At 37.6% G+C, this 18092-nt stretch overlaps 1 protein-coding gene and 1 pseudogene across 1 annotated transcript in view; both read left to right on the forward strand.

Annotated features, from left to right (window-relative positions):
• The window catches only part of BCAS3 (BCAS3 microtubule associated cell migration factor), a 703975-nt gene that overhangs the window by 175571 nt on the left and 510312 nt on the right, over window positions 1–18092 (forward strand). The gene's annotated exons all lie outside the window — the stretch shown is intronic.
• LOC116474435 (non-histone chromosomal protein HMG-14-like) lies at window positions 5497–5890 on the forward strand (annotated as a pseudogene).

The following is an 18092-nucleotide window of genomic DNA, read 5'->3' on the forward strand; positions in this document are numbered from 1 at the left end:
TTACAGGCACGAGCCACCGCACCTAGCCCCGTTCTACTTTATCATTTTTTTCAATCAGGATCAGGTATATTACTTATGTCAAAAGTCCTTTTTTATTAGTATGGTTGCATATGTATACACAGGCATCCTCACTTACTTCCTGTTTTGTTTAATAGCATCACCAAGTTCTCATTCAGATTGGCTCAAAACCTCAATGTTGAAATAATCTGTGCTCTGCTGTTACTGGGTATTATATAAATGTCAAGTTCCTGTTAGCTGATGGTGTTTGTGAGTTGTTCTATATGGTTTTTTTTTGTCTAGTCTTTCTATCAGTTGTCGAGAGAAGAAGGTTGAAGTCTTTCCTATTATAATTGTGGATTTGTCTATTTTTCCTTTCAGCTCTACCCATTTTTACTTCAGATAACTTCCAGCTCTGTTGTTCAATATATATACATTTAGGGTTGCTGTGTCTTCTTGATGTATTGACCCTTCTGTCTTTATTTTCCTCTCTGTCTCTGCTGATTTTCTTAGCCCCAAAGTCTACTTTATCGATACGAATCTTGACAGCCTCCCTCCCTCCCTCCCTTCCTTCATTCCTTTCCTTCTTCTCTCCCTCCCTCTCTTTCTCTCTTTCTTTTTGTTGAGGTGACTTTACGTAATATAAAAGTTACCATTTTAAAGTATACAATTCAGCAGCATTTAGCACATTTGCAGTGTTGTATCACCACAACCACTAGTTGCAGAACATTTTATTCACATTGAAAGAAAGCCCCATACCCGTTAAACAGCCCCTCCCCATTTCCTCCTTCCTCCAGCCACTGGCAACCAACAATCTGCCTTCTGTCTCTGTGGATTGACCTGTTCTGGGTATTTCATATAACTGGATTCACGCAATATGTGACCTTTTGTTTTTGACTTCTTTCACTTAGCATAATGTTTGGGAGGTTCGTCCATGCCGTAGTGTGTGTCAGTACCTCATCCCTTTTTATGGCCGAATAATATTACATTGTATGTGTACACTACAATTTGTTTATCCATTCATCTGTTGAGAGACGTATGGGTGTTTCTACTTTGTGATTATGACGAAAATGCTACTATGAACATTCATGTAGACGTTTTTGTGTGAACATATGCTTGCTTCCTCTTGGGTATATACCTAGGAGTAGAATTGCTGGGTCATATGATAATTCTATGTTTAACTTTTTGAGGAACTGCCAAGCTGTTTTCCACAGGAGATGTACCGTTTTATATTCCTACCAGCAGTGGACCAGGGTTCCAATTTCTTCATATTCTTACCAGTACTTGTTATTTTCTGATTTTAATTTTTAAATTATGACCAACCTAGTGGTTGTAAAGTTATATTTCATTGTGAATTTGATTTGCATTATCCTAATGACTAATGATGTTGAGCATCCTTTGTGCACATGTTGACCATTTGTGTATCTTCTTTGGAAAAATGTCTATTCAATTCCTTTGCCCACTTTTTTTTTTCCCATTGGAATGTTTGGCTTCTTGTTGAATTATAAAAATTAACAATATATTCAGGATACTAGACCCTTATCTGATATATTATTTACAAATATTTTCTCACATTTTGTGGTTTTCTTTTTACTTTCTTAATAATGTCCTTTGTTCCGCAGAAGTTTTAAAATATTGATGTAATCTGATTTATCTGTTCATTCATTTGTTGCTTATACTTTTGGTATCATATCTAAGAATCAATTGCCAAATTCAAGGTCAAGAAGATTTACCTATTTGTTTGCCCCTAAGAGTTTTATATTTGGGTCATTAGAACTATTTTGAGTTGGGGGCTAGGGTTTCCCTTCATTCTTTCAGAGAAATATCTACTTGTCCCAACATTATTTACTGAAGAGACTGTCCTTTCCCCATTGGATAGACTTGGCAGCTTTTTCAAAAGTTAATTCATCATTAATTTATTTCTGGACTCTGAATTCTGTTTCATTTTTGGAATGTCTAATGCCTAGTATGTCTAATACTAGGCCAGTTTCACAGTATTTTGATAACCCTAGTTTTGTTGTAAGTTTCAAAATGTGAGTCCTCCAAATTTGTTCTTTTCCAACTTTGTTTTGGCTGTTTGGTGCAACTTGTACTTATTACATTTGCGTTTAGGATTGGATTTCTCATTTCTGCAAAAAAGGCCATTGGAATTTCGATAGATATTGTATTGCTGTTATAAATGGAACTGTTTTCTTCATTTGTCTTTTGGATTGTTCATTGCTAGATTTCACATGTTGATCCTGCAACTTTGTTGAATTTATCAGTTCTAGTACTTTTATAGATTATCTGGAATTTTCTACATATATAAGAATATGTTATCTGTGAATAGATACCTTTTATTTCTTTTTATTGCCTAATTGCTTTGCATAGATCTTTCAGTACAGTGTTGAATAACAGTGGGCATCCTTGTCTTGTTCCTGATGTTAGGGGAAAAACTTTCAGTTTTTCTTTACTGAATATGGTGTTAACTGTGGGTTTTTCATGAGCCATTTATCATGTTTTCAAGTTTCCTTCTTTATTTTTTTTTTAAGTCAGGGTCTTGCTCTGTCACCCAGGCTGGAGTGCAGTGGCATGATCATAGCTCATTGCAGCCTTGACCTCCCGGGCTCAAGCAGTCCTCTGGCTTCAGCCCCCTGAGTAGCTGGGACTACAAAAAAAAAAAAAAAAAAAAAAAAGTACTCTGGTATTAGCAGATTGGCTTTAAACCGGGACAGTCCTTGAATGTGTAGTAATGCCATCTACAACTCTGCCTTCGTCTTCACTTCCCACTTGAGATGAGCCAGAGGCTCAGCCAGAGATGCAAAACGAGAGTCCTTGCTGTATTTCTTCGAGCAAATATTTGGCCCTGTGTATGAGTGTTTTAGTTTTTATTCCCCAATATATTAGCCAGCGTATATAAACGCAGATAGACACATAGATACACACAAAACCATTTTAAGGAATTGGTTTGTGTGATTTGGGGGTACAGCAAGTAAGAACTAGGCCAGGCTAGCAAGCTGGGAGGCTAGAAACTGTCAGAGAAGGATTGATGCTGCAGTCTTGAGACAGAATTTTTTTGAAATAACATGTAATTTCACAAATTGAATCTCTGTGTTCAGTTTTGTTTTGTTTTGTTTTTTTTTTAATCTGCTGTCCTCCTTTTAAATCTCTTTATTCATTTCCTTTTAATTCTGGAAAATGTTTGTACTATACTTCACAAATTCAGTTTTCGGCATGAACTAGTCTATTTATAGCTCCATGTACACTTTCTGTTTTTACTACTTTTTTGTGGAGGGGTAGTGTGCAGAGGAGAGTAATGGACTTGGTTGGGTGTTTATTATTTGCTTGAAGATGGTATGTTTTCTGTATTCTTATGAAGAAAATAAGACTTATTTTTTCTCCCACAATTAAAAAAAGTTTATAAAGAGATTTTCTCTCAAGGAAAGCTATTATTCTAACTTGTAGCTCAGGTTCAACAGCAGTGGTGCCTAGTACTGGTTTTTAACAAATATCAGGCCGGGCACAGTGGCTCATGCTTGTAATCCCAGCACTTTGAGAGGTGTATAGAAGAATTGAGTGAAAAGTACAGTGTTCTTCTTTCTTCTTCCTTTTCCTCCTCCTGTTCCTCCTTTCTTCTTTCTTCTTGACAGGCTCTCACTCTGTTACTGGAGTACAGTGGCACAATCATAGCTCATTGCAGTCTTGAACTCCTGGGCTGAAGTGATCCTTCTGCCTCAACCTCCCAAGTAGCTGGGACTACAGGCGTGCTACCATGCCTTGCTGATTTTTTATTTTTTGTAGAGATAGGGTCTTGCTACATTGCCCAGGATAGTCTTGAACTTCTGGGCTCAAGCAATCGTCTCACCTTGGCCTCCAAAAATGCTGGGATTAGAGACGGAACCCACTGTACTTGGTGCCTGGACTCCCTTATTCTTTGATACCTCCACTTTCTCCCATCATTTTTTTTTTTTTTGAGACGGAGTCTGGCTCTGTCGCCCAGGCTGGAGTGCAGTGGCGCAATCTCGGCTCACTGCAAGCTCCGCCTCCCGGGTTCACGCCATTCTCCTGCCTTAGCCTCTCCAAGTAGCTGGGACTACAGGTGCCCGCCACCACGCCCGGCTAATTTTTTTGTATTTTTAGTAGAGACGGGGTTTCACCGTGGTCTCGATCTCCTGACCTCGTGATCCACCCGCCTCGGCCTCCCAAAGTGCTGGGATTACAAGCGTGAGCCACCGCGCCCAGCCTCTCCCATCATTAACACATTAAATTAGTGTGTCTAGTACATTTGTTTCAGTTGATGTGCTGATATTGATACAACTAATATCCCTAGTTTATATTAAGTTTCACCCCTTGAGTTGTACATTGTGTGGCATTTGAGAAATGTATGATGCTGTGTACCCACTATTACAGTATCATAAAGATAGTTCCCCTGTCCTGAGAATTCCTTGTACTCTCCTTGTTCATCCTTTTTTCCCTCCCCCTAACTCCTGGCACCACTGATTTTTTTTTTTTTTTTTTTGAGATGGAGTTTTTGCTCTTGTTGCCCAGGTTGGAGTGCAATGGCACGATCTCAGCTCGCTGCAACCTCTGCCTCCTCAGTTCAAATGATTCTTCTGTCTCAGACTCCTGAGAAGCTGGGATTACAGGCACCCGCCACCACACCCAGCTAATTTTTGTATTTTTAGTAGAGACGGGATTTCATCATATTGGTCAGGCTGGTCTCGAACTCCTGACCTCAGGTGATCTGCCTGCCTCGGCCTCTCAAAGTGCTGGGATTAGAGGCGTGAGCCACTGCGCCTGGCCAATTTTAGACCTTTTCTGACAAGCTTCTTTTACTTAGCAATATGCATTCAGGGTTCCCTCATTTCTTTTTCTGGCTTGATGGCTCATTTCTTTTTGTTGCTGAATAATATTTTTACTAGCAACAGAGAATGAAATACTTAAGTGTAAAACAAGCAAAAGATCTATATGAGTAAAACAACAAAATACTGATACATGAAATAAAAAAATGTAAATGTCATCTCTTCCTAAGTTGATCTACGCATTCAGTGCAGTTCCTATAAAAATACAAGCAAGTTATTTTGTGGATATGTACTAAGTAATTCTAAAGTTTGTATGGAAAGGCAATGCTCCTAGAAGATAACATAGAAAATCTAGGTGACCTTGAGTTTTGGCGATGACCTCTTAAGTACAACACCGAAAGCACAATCATAAAGGAAAAAATCAGTAAGTTGGGCTTTATTAAAATTAAAAACTTTTGCTCCGTGAAAGATTAAGAGATTGAGAAGATGGGCCGCAGATGGTGAGGAAATATTGGTGAAAGACACGTCTGACTAAAGAACTAAAAACTCTTAAAACTGAACAGTAAGAAAATGAACAGTCCTATTAAAAAATGAGCAAAAGGATATCAGCAGCTCGGGCTGCGGGAGGAGTGGCAGCAGCCAGGCAGCCCAGCTTCGCAAAGGCTCTCAGCATGCTGCGGCCCGCGGGCACCCGGCACACGCCCTCCCCGCTGCCAGGATGCCCAAGAGGAAGGTCACCTCCACTGAAGGGGCCGCCAAGGAAGAGGCCAAGAGGAGATTGCCGCGGTTGTCAGCTAAACTTGCTCCTGCAAAAGTGGAAGCGAAGCTGAAAAAGGCAGCAGGAAAGCATTGAAACCACCATCTGTAAAGCTCTACATGTTCTTCACGGGGTGATTAATTTCTACCCAAAACTTAGGTTAAAGCTTCAAACAAAGAAGTACAAACAAAAGGGCAAAGATACAAACACAAAGTACAAACAAAAGGGCAAAGGGGAGCAAAGGGAAAACAGGCTGAAAGAAACTAAAGATTTACCTGCAGAAAAGGGGAAAATGAAAACTGAGGGGAGTCCAGCCTCTGATGAAGCAGCAGAGAAAGAAGCCAAGTCTAATTAATACCATATACCATGTCTTATCAGTGGTCCCTGTCTCCCTTCTGGTACAATCCAGAGGAATATTTTTATCAACTATTTTGTAAATGCAAGTTTTTTAGTAGCTCTAGAAACATTTTTAAGAAGGAGGGAATCTCACCTCATCCTATTTTTTAAGTGTAAATGCTTTTTTTTAAGAGGTGAAATCATTTGCTGGTTGTTTATTTTTTGGTACAACCAGAAAATAGTGTGGGATATTGAATTATGGGAAGCTTTGACTGTCTTGGGTGTCAGCTTAACATTTCATAGATGGGGGTTAGTTTTCATATCCTATAATACAAAGCATATTAAATGGCAATATGGAGTTAGTCCTGCATTTAATGTCTTGAACATTTTAAATTACTTCTATTCCCATGGGGTTTTTTTTATATACTTTAAGTTTTAGGGTACGTGTGCACAATGTGCAGGTTAGTTACATATGTATACGTGTGCCATGTTGGTGTGCTGCACCCATGTTGTTTTTTAGTAGAATTGTTTCCTAAAGTAAACCACTCTTTGATCATGGCTCTCCCTGTCAGAATTGTGTCCACTCTGTAACTTCTTTGGTTGTGGTTGTCCTGTTTTCCTAATAACTTTGTTACTGTGCTGTGAAAGATTAAAAAATTGAATATGTAGTATACATGCTATTCATTTGTGAATTGGTGGGATGTATGTAACAGCTTATCAAGTTGTGAAGATACTGGTACTTGATAGCCTCTTAAGGAAAATTTGCTTCCAAATTTAAGCTGGAAAGTTACTGTACAATACATGGCTTTTTAGATATTTGTTATGTATGTTAAGAATTGTGTACAAATTGAAATGTCTGTACTGATCCTCAACCAATAAAATCTCAATTATGAATGAAAAAAAGAGCAAAAACATGACCAAAGAAGATACAATGGCAAATAAGCATATGAAAGGTGCTCAATAATGTATGTGATTGGGGAATTGAAAATTAAAAATAACAATTGGATACCACAGTTTTAAAGGGCTAAAAGCTCTAACATTGACAATACCAAATGCTGAGAAGAGGTGGAATAACAGGAATGCTCATTTATTGCTAGTGGGACTGCAAAATTGTACAGCTACTTTCAAATACAATTTGGCAGTTGCCTACAAAACTAAACATACTCGTACCATAAGATTAACCAATTGCCCTCCTTGGTATTTACTCGAATGAGTTGAAACTTATGTCCTCACAAAAACCTGCACAAAGATGCGTATAGCAACTTTATTCATAATGGCCAGAACTTGAATACAACCAAGATGTCTTTCACCATGCAAATGGGTAAACATTGGTACATCCTGTGAGTGGAATGTCATTCAGTGCTAAAAAGAAATGAGGTATCAAGCCATGAAAAGACATGGAGGAATGAATGCATATTACTCCGTAAAAGAAGTCAATCTGATAATCATACTGTATGATTCTAACTATATGATGAAACTGTGGAGACATTAAGTTGAAAATTTTTTTTTTAACTTCTCATCTCTTTTTTGATTAGTTCTCCTTTTATTCACATTTGTTTGTAGAGGAAAACATTTTAATCATAGTATTAATTCACTCAGAAAAATTATGTAAAATGACTTATAAATTTAGTTGTGAACTATACATGGAAGCTTATTTCAAAATACATGTTTGAATTCAAATGCTAGTGTTTAGAAATCTATTTAGTAACTGGTAATTTGACTGAATTGAACCATGTCATTATTATTTATTGACTGCCATTCAGAATAACCTTTTTTATTTTTACACATTTACTAGAGAAAAATAGGAAACTTAGATAAACATTCTTTCAGCTTGAGATAATCATGAGATAGTCACTAGTAGCATTTTTATATCTAGCCTTCCAAATAGATATGTAGTCAGATATATGCATTTCCTCTAAAATATAAGTTCCATGAGGCCATAAGTGGGCAATTGAATGGATGAATGCATATTTAACAGACTTAAATTAAAATCTACACACAATTTTAAACATACTATTTTCTCATAAAATATTTTTTATTAAGTATATGTCTATCACATACTTTTTTTATCCATGTTGTAGCATGTATAAACATCTCATTCCTTTTTATTGCTGAATAATATTCCATTGAATGGATATCTCACTTTTTTGTAAGTTTTTTTTTTTTATACTTTAATTTCTAGGGTACATGTGCACAACGTGCAGATTTGTTACATATGTATATGTGTGCCATGTTGGTGTGCTGCACCCATTAACTCGTCTTTTACATTAGGTATATCTCCTAATGCTATCCGTCCCCCAGCCCCCAACCCCATGATAGGCCCCAGTGTGTGATGTTCCCCTTCCTGTGTCCAAGTATTCTCATTGTTCAGTTCCCACCTGAGTGAGAACATGTGATGTTTGGTTTTTTGTCCTTGCGATAGTTTGCTGAGAATGATGGTTTCCAGCTTCATCCATGTCCCCACAAAGGACATGAACTCATCCTTTTTCGTGGCTGCATAGTATTCCATGGTATATATATGCCACATTTTCTTAATCCAGTCTATCATTAATGGACATTCGGGTTAGTTCCAAGTCTTTGCTATTGTGAATAGTGCCACAGTGAACATACATGTGCATGTGTCTTTATAGCAGCATGATTTATAATCCTTTGGGTATATACCCAGTAATGGGATGGCTGGGTCAAATGGTATTTCTAGTTCTAGATCCTTGAGGAATTGCCACACTGTCTTCCACAGTGGTTGAACTACAAGAAAAAAAAAAACCCCGTCAAAAAGTGGGCAAAGGATATGAACAGACACTTCTCAAAAGAAGACATTTATGCAGCCAACAGACACATGAAAAAATGCTCATCATCACTGGCCATCAGAGAAATGCAAATCAAAACCACAATGAGATACCATCTCACACCAGTTAGAATGGCGATCATTAAAAACTCAGGAAACAACAGGTGCTGGAGAGGATGTGGAGAAATAGGAACACTTTTACACTGTTGGTGGGACTGTAAACTAGCTCAACCATTGTGATTAAGTTGAAAATTTATGTCCACACAGCCTGCACATGAATGTTTATAGCAGCTTTATTTATAATTGCCAAAACCTGGCAGCAAGTTGCCCTTCAGTAGATGAATGGATTAACAAACTGTGGTATATTCATAGAATGGATTATTATTATTATTTTTCTTATTTATTTTCAGTGAGGTTTTGTGTGTGTGTGTGTGTGTGTGTGTGTGTGTGTGTGTGTGTAGTCTTGCTCTGTTGCCCAGGCTGGAGTGCAGTGGTGCAATCTCAGCTCACTGCAACCTCTGCCTCCCAGGTTCAAGCGATTCTCCTGCCTCAGCCTCCTGAGTATCTGGGATTACAGATGCGTGCCACCACGCCTGGCTAATTTTTGTATTTTTAGTAGAGACAGGGTTTCACCATGTTGGTCAGGTTGCTCTCGAACTCCTAACCTCGTGATCTACCCACCTTGGCCTCCCAAAATGTTGGGATTTCAGGTGTGAGCCACCGTGCCCAGAGAGTTTTTTGTTTTGTTGGTTTTTTTTTTTTTTTTAAATCTTCCTACCTTCTTACTCTGGTGGTTCATGTGCTAGTTGCATGTGTAGTTTTATAAGAAACAGTTAGACTGTTGTCCAGGTGACTGTTCCATTTTATATTCCCACCAGCAGTGTGTGAGTGATCCCATTTGTCTTTACCTTTTCCAGCATTTGTTGTCAGTATTTTTAAATTTTTATCAGTTTTGATAGATGGGTAGTGGTATCTCTTAGTGATTTTGTATTTTCTTTCTTTTTTTCCTTTGAGACAGGGTCTCACTTTGTCACCCAGCCTGGAGTGCAGTGGCACAATCACTGCTCACTGCAGCCTCAACCCCCTGGCCTCAAGTGATCCTCCCACCTCAGCCCCCAAAGTAGCTGGGACCGCAGGTGCATGCCACTATGCCTAGCTACTTTTTGTATTTTTTTGTAAACAGGGTTTCACCATGGTGTCAAGGCTGGTCTCGAACTCCTCAGCTAAAGTGATCCTGCCTGCCTTGGCCTCCCACGGCGCTGGGATCACAGGTGTGAGCCGCCGTGCCTGGGCTGTTTTGTATTTTCTTTGTGGCTAATCATGCATCTATATAATCTCTTTCATGAAGTATTTCTGCTTATTTACTTTGTTAAAAGAAGGCCATCAGGAAGGTCGTGCCGGAGTTCAGCCGAAAGTATTTCTGATTCTCCTGGGATAATTACTTAATGATGCTATTTGCAAAAACTACCATCTTTTCCATTGCCTTTTAGAGCAAATGCCTATGACACAATATTTGATTATTTAAGTTATAATGAAGACTCAACCTCCTAGTTTTTTATTAATGGAAGAAGGAGTAAGAAATTGTGTGGAGAATAGGTTGATAGGTTTTCAGAATTAGGGCCTGAATTTCAGACATATATTATATGAAAATCCAAAAAAGTTGTAGCTAAGTATGATTATTTTGGTTTGTCCAGTGCATTCCAAAAGTATAGATAGAGGCTGGGTGCGGTGGCTCATGCCTGTATTCCCAGCACTTTCGGGGGCCAAGGCAAGTGGATTACATGAGGCCAGTAGTTCGAGACTAGCCTGGCCAACATTGTGAAACCCTGTCTCTACTGAAAATACAAAAAAATTAGCCAGGTGTGGTGTCGTGCATCTGTGGTTCCAGCTACACGGGAGGTTGAGGCATGAGAATCGCTTGAACCTGGGAGGCAGAGGTAGCAGTGAGCCAAGATCGAGCCACTGCACTCCAGCCTGGGCAATAGAGTGAGACTGTCTCCAAAAAAATTAAAAAAAAAATTATAGATTCATTTAGATGAAAATGTTTAGTGATTTCTTGTTGATTTTTGTCTTCTATATTTATAATATTTTTCCTTTTAAGAAATCTGGTTTAAATATTTTGTTTTATAGTTCATAATTACTTAATTTAGCCTTTTAATTTTCAATAAAAGAAGCATTTTTTGAAATTTGTTCTTTAAATAGTTTTAATTAACCCTCTTCACTGCAATGAATTCACTGTGTAAATTCCATACCTTTGGCTGTTGTAATATATAAAAACGAGGACCTTTTCCTCCCTAATAAAATCTTAATAACTTCCTTTATGGGTATGGGTCATATGTACAGTAGGTAACAGATTGTTCTGATAAAAACAATTTCAACACACATGCTCAGTAACTCACTATAAAACAAGTTACTTAGATAACGAAAAGGTCAGTTAAAGAGAATTTGCATTCATTTCTATTTTACATTTATCATGAATAGTGTAAAATGCATTTTTATGTGTATATATGGGATCCTGGGCACAAATTACAGAATTTTAAAGAAGCATTTATTAATAAAAATTGCATCCTTCCTGCCTTTCCTACAGCCTCTGATATTTGCTTACAGTAGATTCAGTTACATTCTAAACTTGGCTCTAAAAGTTTCTTCTAGGAACTTCACCCCGCTTTATGCTATTAGGTTTATCTTTAAAGTCATAGCCCCATGTTTAAATGTCAAACACAAACCTTTAAAAATAATCCATTAGAGCTCTGTAGAAGTCACATGAAGACTGTATTCTGTGTAAAACTTTCTTGTGGCACTGTTTTCTACACCATTTTTGGCTTGTACGATAGAAAATAAAAGCTTGTTTCATGTCTGTCTATTTTAGTATAACACCTTATGGGGCATGCATACTGATTATTTTATGGAAAGCACTCTCATCAGCCTGCCCATGAGGAAAATTAAGATTGTCTTGCTATGTTCCATGGAAATGGTCAAGGCTTTTCAAAGAGAAAACAGAGAACAAAAGAATATGTCGGGCGTGCACACAACTGTGTTATTGGCAGGAAACGTGCTGACTCCTTTGTGAATGTGTGAATTTGTGAAGACCCTGATTTTAAAGAATTATCTTTTCCTATTAGTTGTTGAATGAAAGGTTTTTCTCATATATAAATAGTTTCTAGTTCTGACAAATTTTGTTCAGTTATCTATAAACTGAGCTTTCATAACATTTGTTTTGTCTGTTTCTAATGAAGGCTTGTTGCAGGAAGAATCTCAGTTGTGACATTGTATGGATGATGCCAGTGAAGTGTTCGGAATTCCAGTATCTAGTGTGTTGTAGCCATAATGAGCTCCTAATTGAAGGCGACAGGCTGCTTTTTTCCCCTTCTAGTTGGTCAGGCAAAATGTTAGATTTCATTCATTATTAACTCATTCCTTATCAGCAGAGGACTAGATTAATTTGTAGGGAACATAAGTAATTTTTGCTTTGTGTCAATTTTAGAGATTGAAGTTCAGGCTTATACAAGATTTTCTCCCACCTCCAGTTGTTCCAATTGTATGGATTTGTGTAACTACCATCATAATAATGATACACTAACATTTCTGTCACCCCAAAAGTTTCTCATGCCACTTTGTGCTCTATACCTTCCTTCTTTCCCTCTCTCTTGCAACACTGATTTGCTTCCTATTATTATAGTTGTGGCTGTTTTTTTTTTTTAACTTTTCATAGAAGGGACTCATATAGTGTGTAGACTTTTATGTATAGCTTCCCTACCCCCACAATCATGGTATTGAGATTCATTTTTGTTGTTTTATAGATAATTTCTTCTTTTTAAGTGCTGAATACTTTTCATTGCATTAATATATAACTGTCCGTTCACCTATTCATGGACATTTAATTGTTTCTAGGCTTTTTCTTATGGATAATAAAATACCTAGTTGTGACATATGGAAAATGTATGTTTAATTTTTTTACAAACTGGTAAGCTATTTTTCAGAGTGACTGTACCATTTTGCATCTCCAGCAGTAATGTGTGAGGGCTTCAATTAGTTTGCATTCTTGCCATAACTTTGTACTACTAGTTTTTAAAATTTTAGTCACTCTGTTGGGTGTAGTGGTATCCATTAGTGGTTTCAACTTGCATTTCCCTGATAATTAAATATGTTGAACATCTTTTCATGTGCTTACTTGCTCTCTGTACATCTTCTTTAATCAAGTATCTTTAAACATATTATGGCCATTAAAAAACTGTATTCTTTTTGCTTCTGCAACAGTTATCATAGAATTATGGTCATTTTATTTATTATGAACACCTTTATTTTTTATTTTTCATGCATGAAATCATTTATTTTAGAGCTAATGTAAGCTTAGCCCCACATTATAATGTTATAACATTAATTTTAATGCTGACATTAAAATTAAACATTAAAACAGCATTGATACAGAAAATAAACATATGACTTAATATATACAAGAGAGTTAGCAGGAAAAACTTGATAAATAATTTTTTTTCCAACTTTTATTTTAGGTTCTGTGGGTGTGTGTTCAGGTTTGTTACATCAGTAAATTGCATGTCACTGGAGTTTGGTGTACAGATTATTTTGTCACCCAGGTAGTGAGCATAGTACCCGATAGGTAGTGTTTTGATCCTTACTCTACTTCCACCCTCCTCCCTCAAGTAGGCCCCGGTGTCTGTTGTCCCCTTCCTTGTGTCCATGTGTATTCATTGTTTAGCTTCCACTTATAAGTGAGAGCATTCTGTATTAGGTTTTCTGTTCCTGCATTAATTCGCTTAGGATAATGGCCTCCAGCTGCATTTATGTTGCTGCAAAGGACATGATTTTGTTCTTTTTTATGCTGTGTAGTATCTGTGGTGTATATGTACCACATTTTTTTTTTTTTTTGAGATGGAGTCTCGCTCCCGTCGCACAGACTGGAGTGCAGTGGTGCGATCTCAACTCACTGCAACTTCCACCTCCCAGGTTCAAGCGATTCTCCTTCCTCAGCCTCCCAAGTAGCTGGGATTACAGGTGTGCATGACCACGCCCAGCTAATTTTTGTATTTTTAGTAGAGATGGGGTTTCACCATGTTGGCCAGGGTGGTCTCAAACTCCTGACCTCAGGTGATCCACCTTCCTTGGCCTCCCAAAGTGCTGGAATTACAAGCATGAGCCACCACGCCTGGCCTATGTACCACATTTTAAAAATCCAGTCCTCTGTTGATGGGCATCTAGGTTGATTCCATGAGTTTGATATTGTGACTAATGCTGCAAAGAACATAGGAGTGCATGTGTCTTTATGGTACAATGATTGATATTCCTTTGGATATATATCCAATAATGGGATTGTCCTGTGTTGAATGGTAATTCTAAGTTCTTTGAGAAATCTCCAAACTGCTTTCCACAGTGGCTGAACTAATTTACATTCCCACCAGCAGTGTATAAGCATTCCCTTTTCTCCACAACCTCACCAGCATCTATTATTTTTTGGCTTTTTAGTAGTAGCCATTCTGACTGGTGCGAGAAGGCATCTGATTGTGGTTTTGATTTGCACCTCTCTAATGATTAGTGATGGGAGCATATTTTTCATATGCTTATTGGCTATGTGTATGTCTTCTATTGAGAAGTGTCTGTTCATGTCCTTTGCCCATTTTTTAAATGGGGTTGTTTCTTGCTTGTTGACTTATAGATTCTGTATATTAGACCTTTGTCCGATGCATAGTTCACAGATATTTTTCTGTCCTTCTGCAGGTCGTCTGCTGTTGATAGTTTCTTGTGCTGTGCTGAAGCTCTTTAATTAAGTATCACTTGTCAATTTTTGTTGCAGTTGTTGGGATTGCTTTTGGAGTCTTCCTCATAAAATCTTTTCCAGGGCATGTGTCCAGAATGGTATTTCCTAGGTTTTTTTTCTAGAGTTTTTATAGCATTATGTTTTACATTTCAGTCTTTAATCCACCTTGAGTTGATTTTTGTATACAGTGGAAGATTTTCGTATATAGAGCCCAGTTTCAATCTTCTGCATATGGTTTGCCAGTTATTGAATAGGGAGTTTTTTCCCTATTGCTTGTTATCGTCAACTTTGTCAAAGATTAGATGGTTGTAGGTGTGTGGCTTTATTTCTAGGTTCTCCAACCTGTTCCATTGGTCTATGTGTCTGTTTTTGTATCAGTACCATGCTATTTTGGTTACTGTAGCCTTGTAGTATAGTTGAAGTCAAGTAGTGCAATGCCTCCAGCTTTGTTCTTTTTGCCTAGGATTACTTTTACTATTCAGGCTCTTTTTTGGTTTCATATGAATTTTAGAATACTTTTTTTTCTAATTCTGTGAAAAATGCCTTTGGTAGTTTGATAGGAATAGCATTGAAACTGTAAGTTGCTTTGGGTAGTATGGACATTTTAATGATATTGAGTCTTCCTATCCATGAGCATGGAATGTTTTTCCATTTGCTTATGTCATCTCTGACTTTTTTCAGCAGCATTTTGTAATTCTCATTTTACAGGTCTTTTACCTTTCTGGTTAGCAGTATTCCTAGGTATTGTATTCCTTTTATGGCTATTGTGAATGAGATTACTTTCTTGATTTGGCTCTCAGCTGGGATATTATCGGTGTATAGACATGCTATTGATTTTTGTACATTGATTTTATATCCTGAAACCTTGCTGGAGTTGTTTAACAAATCTAAGAGCCTTTGGACAGAGACTAAGAGTTTTCTAGGTATTGAATCATATCATCTGCGACTAGAGAGAGTTTAACTTCCTGTCTTACTATTTGGATGCCTTTTATTTCTTTCTCTTGCCTGATTGCTCTGGCTGGGACTTCCAGAACTGTGTTGAAGACGATTGGTGAGAGCAGGCGTCTTTGTCTTATTCTGGTTCTTAGGGGGAATGTTTCCAGTTTTTGCCTGTTTGGTATCATGTTGGCTGTGGGTTTGTCATAGATGGCTCTTATTATTTTGAGGTATGTTCCTTCAATATCTAGTTTGTTGAAGGTTTTTAACATGAATATTGAATTTTGTTGAAAGTCTTTTCTGCATCCCTTGAGATGATCATTTGTTTTTTTGTTTTTAGTTCTGTTTATATGATGAATCACATTTATTGTTTTGCATATGTTGAACTCAACTTGCATCCCAGGAATAAAGCTTACTTGATCATGGTGGATTAGCTTTTCTATGTGCTGCTGGATTTGATTTGCTAGTATTTTGTTGAGGAGCTTTGCATCTGTGTTCATCAGGGATATTGGCCTGAAGTTTTCTTTATTTGTTAATGTCTCTGCCAGGTTTTGGTATCAGAATGAGGCTGGCTTCGGCCGGGCACGGTGGCTCATGCCTGTAATCCCAGCAGTTTGGGAGGCTGAGGCGGGCAGATCATGAGGTCAGGAGATTGAGACCGTCCTGGCTAATATGATGAAACCTCGTCTCTACTAAAAATACAAAAAATTAGCCGGGCATGGTGGCGGGTGCCTGTAGTCCCAGCTACTCAGGAGGCTGAGGCAGGAGAATGGCGTGAACCCTGGAAGCAGAGCTTGCAGTGAGCCTAGATCACGCCACTGCACTCCAGGTTGGGAGACAGGGAGACTCTGTCTCAAAACAAACAAACAAACAAACAAACAGACAAACAAACAAACAACAGAATGATGCTGGCTTCATGGAATGAGTTAGGGGGAGTCCCTCATGCTCGACTTTTTATAATAATTTCAGTAGGATTGGTAGCAGCTTTTCTTTATACATCTGGTAGAATTTGGCTGTGAATTCATTTGGTCCAGGGCTTTTTCTCATTGGTAGGTTTTAAAAAATGACAGATACAATTTTGGCATTCATTATTGGTCTGTTCAGGGTTTTAATTTCTTCTTGATTCAATTTTGGGAGGTTGTTGTGTTTCTAGAAATTTATCCATTTCTCCTATGTTTTCTAGTTTCTGTGCATAGAGGTGGTAAAAAATGTGTTGCATGCATCATCATTGTTGAGTCATAAGATTTTCTTTTCTTTTTCCTTTTTTTTTGAGACGGGGACTCACTCTGTTGCCCACACTGGAGTGTAGTGCTATGATCAGAGCTCACTGCATCCTCAAATTGCACCTGCCTCAGCCTTTCTAGCAGCTGAGACTACAGGCGCATGCAGAATTTAAAAAGTATTTTGGACACAAACCCTTTGTCAGATATATATTTTGCATTTATTTTTTCATAATATGGCACTTGCCTTTTCATTTTTAATTTCTGTCTGTTAAACAGTAAAAGTTTCACATTTTGATAAATTGTGGTTTGTCAATTATATCTATTTTCATGCATTTCTTTTTCTGTTTAAGAAATAGGTTACAAAGATTTTTCTCCTGTAGTTTGTCCTTGACGCATAGTTTTTGCTATTGTATTTTTAGACTTATGATCCATTTTGAGTTTGTTTTTGGAGCAATTTAATTTTTTTCATATAGAAATCTGAGTCTTTTGGCACCATTTGTTCCAAAAATGATCTTTTCATCATTTAGTTATATTTTACCTTTGATGAAAATCAGTTGGCCATACAAATGTGAGTTTATTTCTCGACTCACTATTCTGTTTCCTTGAAATATTTGTGTATGCCTATACCAGTACCTTACTATCCTGACTATTGCAGCTTTATACGTCTTATACATGTATATCATTTGTATACATCCATACCTCAGAGATATTATATAGTGTAGGTTCAGTTCAAGATGACCCCAATAAAGCAAATTCCATAATAAAGCAAGTCACATGAATTTTTTGGTTTCCCAGTGCATATAAAAGTTATGTTTGGCTAGGCTCAGTGGCTCATTCCTGTATTTCCAGCACTTTGGGGAGGTAAGATGGGAGGCTTGCTTGAAGCCAGGAGTTTAAGGCCACCTTGGGCAACAAAGCAAGACACTGTCTAAAAAAATAAAATAAAATAAAATAAAAAAATTAGCTGAATGTGGTGGTGCACACCTGTATCCCCAGCTACTCAGGATGCTGAGACTAGAGGATTGCTTGAGATCAGGAATTAGAGGCTACATTGAATTCCATTTCAGGTGACAGAGTGAGGCCCTGTATCTAAAACAAAAACAAAACCAAAAAAGGTATGTTTACCCTATACTATAGTCTCTTAAGTGTATAATGGCATTATGTCTAAAAAAAAAAAAAATCAATGTACATACCTTAATTAAAAAGTACTTTATTGCTAAAAAATACTGATGATCTGATACTTCAGTGAATCATAATCTTTTCGCTGATGGAGAGTCCTGGTTACCCCTTACGGGGCTCTTTCCTGTTCAGTGTCGTGAAACCAACACATCGAACTGAAAGTGAGTGTCAGGCAGCGCAGGCTTTATTCAGTAGCCTTGGAATTGGAGAAGTGAGAACTTAGCTTAACTTCTCAGCTCCTGAGAAACCTGGATGTTACAGATATAGGGCATCTTTAATGAAGGGTTTGGGCATTAAGAGCCAGGAGAGGAATATGTTTTCCTTG

This window comes from Hylobates moloch, unplaced genomic scaffold (genome assembly GCF_009828535.3).
Source record: "Hylobates moloch isolate HMO894 unplaced genomic scaffold, HMol_V3 SCAFFOLD_10, whole genome shotgun sequence".
In the NCBI taxonomy this organism is placed as follows: Eukaryota; Metazoa; Chordata; class Mammalia; order Primates; family Hylobatidae; genus Hylobates; species Hylobates moloch.